This window comes from Canis lupus, chromosome 20 (assembly GCF_048164855.1).
Source record: "Canis lupus baileyi chromosome 20, mCanLup2.hap1, whole genome shotgun sequence".
NCBI classification, from domain to species: domain Eukaryota; kingdom Metazoa; phylum Chordata; class Mammalia; order Carnivora; family Canidae; genus Canis; species Canis lupus.
This window is the reverse complement of record NC_132857.1, coordinates 58,910,678-58,916,853: the sequence shown is the minus strand read 5'-3', so window position 1 is coordinate 58,916,853 and position 6,176 is coordinate 58,910,678.

Here is a 6,176-nt window from a genome sequence, read left to right as displayed (position 1 = left end):
AATGCACGGCTGGCTTGTTCCTGCGTCTCCCGGAGCTCTGTGCACAGGGTGCGGAGACACCCCCAGAGGGGAGGAGGGGGCACCACCCAGGCCCCGACCAGTCCCTGCAGGGGCGCCTCCAGGCACACATAGCTGACGTCCCCACGTGCCTTCTAGGGGCGGCCAGACGCCAGGGTCAGGACCCCACAGACTCTACTGCGACTCAGCCTGTGCCCGCGGCCAGGATGGGCCTGGGACAGAGTGACAGCCGGGGAGCCTCAGGTCACCAGGGTCTGTGCTAAGTGCCCTGGGAGGTCTGTGCCCCCTCTGTCCAGGGGGCCTGGGCTGCCCGGGCTCCAGGGCGCTTCCTCCCCTCCCCGCTCCGGGCCTGTGCGCCTGGGGCACAGAGGGCCTGCGGGGCGGTCAGCGTGGCTCTGGAGGGGACGTCAGGACAGCAGCATATCATCCTCAAGAGGGAAACACCAAGAACTTTTCCTCTGCAGGCATGACCAAGACAGGGATGTCCGCCCTCATCACTCTCATTCAACACAGCTCGGAAGTCCTAGCCACAGCCATCAGACAACAAAAAGAAATAAAAGGCATCCAAATCAGCTAGGAAGATGTCAAGGTTTCACTATTTGATGATGAATGATTTTCTGTATAGAAAACCCAAAAATCTCCATCACAAAACTGCTAAAACTGATAAATACAGTAAAATCACAGGACACAAAATGAACTTGCAGAAATCTGTTGCATTTCTATGCAACAATAATGAGGCGGCAGGAAGAGAAATTGAGGACTCAGTCCCATGTATACTAGCACCAAAAACACTAAGATTGGTAGAATTAAGCCTAACTAAAGAGGTGAGTGCCCTGAAACACTGATGAAAGAAATTGAAGATGACACAAACAGAATAAGCATTTCATGCTCAAGGATTTGAAGAACAAATATTGTTAATAAGGCTATACTACTCAAAGCAATCTACACATTTAATGCGATTCCCATCAACATAGTAATAGCATTTTTCACAGGGCTGGAACAAATGATCCTAAAATTTGTATAGAACCATGAAAGATTGAAAATAGAGTGTTTTTCTGATTTTTATATTAGAAATTGTTATGTCACCTGTTCAGCCCTTTAAGGTTATTGTGTCAGACCTATAAAATAGGATTTCCCCCTCATTTTATTTTCTTTGATAAAGCCATGATACACGAATCCTGTTTTTGCGATTTAGTTTTGACTTAAAGCTATATCATAGACATCTTCATTTATATTTATTTTTTCTTTTTTTAAAATTTTTATTTATTTATGAGTCAGAGAGAGAGAGAGAGAGAGAGAGAGGCAGAGACCAGGCAGAGGGAGAAGCAGGCTCCATGCACCAGGAGCCCGACGTGGGATTCGATCCCGGGTCTCCAGGATCACGCCCTGGGCCAAAGGCAGGTGCCAAACCGCTGCGCCATCCAGGGATCCAGACATCTTCATTTTTATTTTTTTATTTTATTTTATTTTTTTTGACATCTTCATTTTTAATGTCTACATGGCTCTCATCCTTTTTAATGTCGTATTCCATTGTGTAAACAAACTATATTTAATTTTGTGTTGTGGACTGTTTGTTTCCTGCTGTTTTATATTAAGACAATTCTTCAATTAATATTCCTGAAAATGTGTATAGATAGGATTTGATCTATGCAGCATGCAAGAATTTTTGTTACTGTTTCCTGACAATAGAAGAACCCTCATGGTGAGATACGTAAATATCCCTTCTCTTATTATTTCTAAGGCAATACTTAACATGTCCCAGAGATTCTCACATCTAGTATGTTACTTAATCCTCACAAAAATTATACATAGCTAAATACTATTCTTATTTTTAAAATTTTTATGTTTCTAATTATGAAACAGCATACATTTGCTGAAAAATTACACAATGTAGAAATCCATAAAGAAAATGAACACCACCTATAATTTAACTGCTCAGAGAAAACCTGACCGTATTTCAATGAATGTCCTTCACATCTTTCTGTATAGTTATTTTATAGTTGAAACTCAGCTTTATGCACCTGTGTCCTGCTTTTTAAAATTATAGGAACATTTCCTATTACTCTTGACAGCCATCTCTTTTCAATGCTGCGCAATATTCCGTTGTGTTTCTGTGCCATATGTTACTGATCTTTCAGTTGGCTTCCATTATTTCCTACTACAGCTTATTTGCTGTGAAGGATATTTTTAGGGTATAGATATTTTTCTGTGTTTTATATTACTTACTTAGGGAAAAGCCCTAGAAATGAAACTGGGAGATCAAAGCTCTTGATATATTGCCATACTGAAGGTTTCATTAGTCGCTCATTGAATTGTTCCTACCAAGCCTTCAGACGGCCAACCGGGAAGGAGTAGGTCTTCAACTATGGTTTTAGCACTCCTATATCCTTCTAGATTCATGATGTCAACATCAGTCATTTGGAATATACTTTTTCTGGGACGCCTGAGTGGCTCAGCAGTTGAGCGCCTGCCTTTTTAAAGGCCTGATCCTGGGGTCCCGGGATCCAGTCCCACATCGGGCTCCCTGCAGGCAGCCTGCTTCTCCCTCTGCCTGCGTCTCTGCCTCTCTTTCTGTGTCTCTCATAAATAAATACAATCTTTTTAAAAAGAAAAGAATATATTTTTCTTCTTGTATCATTGGAAAAATATTCCTGAATATAGGAATACATGAATAAATAGAACATATTATAATAAGAGCTTTGATATAATATACTTTAAAAACTTGTCCCTCAGTTTCACTATTCACTTCACAGTCCATAGTGGGGGGGAGCCATATTCTTTGTATTACCTATATCCTTAATTAAGATTGATGTGTTGTACACAACTTCTTCAGATAAGTAAAACATATTACCATTCTAAGCATTGATGATTGACGAACCATCTTGTATTGCTGGTGACTTCTCTACTCAGAGCAATGACCTGTAGTTTTGAATTTAGGTCTTTAGCTCAGTGACTTAATATTTAAGACTTTACTATGGAGGCTGGTTCTGATATTTTATGAAAATCTAAATAAATTACATTTTGATCCTTTAATTATACCACTTGTCTGCTAAATCCAGTGGCAATGTAAATGGTCAGATCTAAAAAAAAAATAAATCCAAGAATATATTTTAAAAATCACACTTATTATACATTCCTTTTATCCTTTATATATCTTAAAAAACTTCAGTATTATAAAGATATTTGGTACCAGTGTAGGAAATACGTTTTGTAATAAGTTTTCTTAGTGTCTATTTATATAAGAGACACAAGATCTGAGGTCAAATCTTCAAAATTGTTTTCCATTTTTCCTTACACATTGTAATTCTACGCAGATTAAATGTTCAGTAAATGTCATAAACAATTACTGAACACCTGCAAGCTTCAGCCTAAGTATTGTGTCCATTAAAAAGAGACTAAAAGATTCTTTAGGAAGATGAGTCATTACAAAATACATTTTACAAAATAATAAGGCTGTAAGTATAAAGTATATGATAGTTTTTATTTTTTTATTTTTTAAATTTTTTTTTAAATTTTATTTATGATAGTCACATAGAGAGAGAGAGAGAGAGAGGCAGAGACATAGGCAGAGGGAGAAGCAGGCTCCATGCACCGGGAGCCTGACGTGGGATTCGATCCCGGGTCTCCAGGATCGCGCCCTGGGCCAAAGGCAGGCGCCAAACTGCTGCGCCACCCAGGGATCCCTAGTTTTTAAAATTAATAGTAAAAGCAATGAATCCACGTGGCAGAAATTACCATAGAACAAGTTTTTTAAAGTTTTGTGGACAGGTAGTGGTGAAAAGTTGATATATGATGAATTCTTAGTTCTTGATCTTAAACATCACAATCAAATTTTAGCTAGGTAAGAAGAAAGTGATTTTAAGAATCGGCTGTAACTCACAGAATTGAGGGAAAGGCGAAAAACCAAGATCAAAGAATGATGGAAACCAAGGAAAGCTTGGTAGCAGAGATTATAGCTAAAATAAGCTTCAAAACAGCTTGGTTAGAGTTCTGTTACTGGCCCAACCATTGCTGAACACCGCTGGAAACCACTGCCACTGCCGGGGGGGGGGGGGGCACCTGCGTGGCTCAGTGGCTGTGCATCTGCCCTGGGTTCAGGTCGTGATCCCGGGGTCCTGGGATCGAGTCCTACACTGGGCTCCACACAGGGAGCCTGCTTCTCCCTCTGCCTAAGTCTCTGTCTGTGTCTCTCATGAATAAATAAAATCTTTAAAAAAAAAAAACAAAACAAAAAGAAAGAAACCACTGCCACATAGTGGTATAACTATGAATGAATTCTAAGCTTTCTGTTATTGTGTCATTCACTCATTCACTCACAACTCAAATCTTGGGCAGGAGCACACAAGTGGTGGCAGCAACATTACATACTAGCAATCAGTCTGAGAGAAAGAAAATAACTAACCTCTTAGCCTTCTTTAATGTAATGTGGAGCCTTGCCTCCCACAAACAGGTAACAAGGAATTCTCCCAAAATAAAAATGGGTTGTGGGTTTCAGCAGTCAAGAAATGACGAAATACCCACTAGTATCCACTCCTTTGCCTGACCAATATACGCATACCCATAATTTCCCATGATTATACTTCATAATTTCATAAAATTATCCCACCTAACATAGTAAAACTACTTCTCAATCAACTGAGAATGCACCCTTCCTCACAGGAAGACAATCAGGTCTCATAGGTTACTATAATCATTTCCATATCCAGGATCTCAGGAATGTCCCTTCCTTCTTAGTTCTATGGTAATCCCATTCACAATATTCTGCAATCTATGCACTACACTGTGGTTAGTCAATGTAAAAAAGTCCTATATATGATGGAAGAAACAGAAAAAAGTAAAGCTAAATTTGGTTAAGATACACATCATGAGATCAAGCCTTGTGTTCAGGTTCTGCACTAGATGTGGAGCCTGCTTAAATTTTTCTCTCCCTCTTCTTCTCCCCTCCCCATTCACACTCTTCTCTAAAACACACACAAACTGTTCAGTGTAATTTGCAGAACATCAATGAGAATGTGATAAAACTAAAAAAAAAATGAACATAATCTGACGGCCTTGGCCTTGGATGTAGTAAATGACAGCTGCATTGTTAGGCTTGAGTACATTTGGAAATCTAAGTATAAAAGGAAGAGTATGTGTGTGGAAACTGAACAGCCAAGAGTGACTGCAGTGAACATTTGTCTTTGTCACTACCTGTTCACCCATCTCAAAAGAATTCCAGATGCTATCCTCCATTACAGAAGCCAAGAGTAGGCACCTAACCCAATCTTGGCCAGTTGAGTACTCTTAAGGACTCGGAACCCTTAGCTGATCTTGCAAGGAACAAGAACAAATGACAGGAATGACTCATTATACCATCCTGACCAGGCTGTCCCCACTCTCAAATCTCTTGGCTTCCTCCTTGAGTGCAATTCTCTAGTACTTCCTGGTTCCTGCCCACAGTTCTGAGAGATACTGGACATCCTTTCATTAAATTATCTTTTCCTGGGACGCCTGGGTGGCTCAGTAGAGCATCTGCCTTTGGCTCAGGGCATGATCCTGGGTCCTGGGAAGGAGTCCTGCATCAGGCTCCCCACGGGGAGCCTACTTCTCCCTCTGGCTATGTCTCTGCCTCTGTGTCTCTCATGAATAAATAAAATCTTAAAAAAAAAAATTCTCTTTTTCTTAAGTTAGCCAGATGGTTTCTGTTGCTTGCAATATAGGACCTTTATTCAATTAAAAAAAAAAAAAAAAAGAGCAGGAATGGAAAAACAAATATAGATCTCTTTTATTTATTTATTTTTAATTTATTTATGAGAGTCATACAGAGAGAGAGAGAGACATAGGCAGAGGGAGAAGCAGGCTCCATGGACCGGGAGCCTGACGTGGGATTCGATCCTGGGTCTCCAGGACCAAAGGCAGGCGCCAAACCGCTGTGCGACCCAGGGATCCCAATATAGATCTCTTTTAAAATGTTTTACTAGAAATCTATCTTTTCAAAGAACCTACTTTTGATTTTGGATATTTTTATGGACTGCAGGTTTATCCCCTTCCTAAATCCCTTTGTTGAAACTCTTAACTCCCAATAAGATAGTATTAAGGGTTGGGCCTGGGCCTTTGGGAGGCAGTTAGGTCATGAGGGTGGAGACCTCATGATGAGATTAGTATCACTGAAGGAGGAA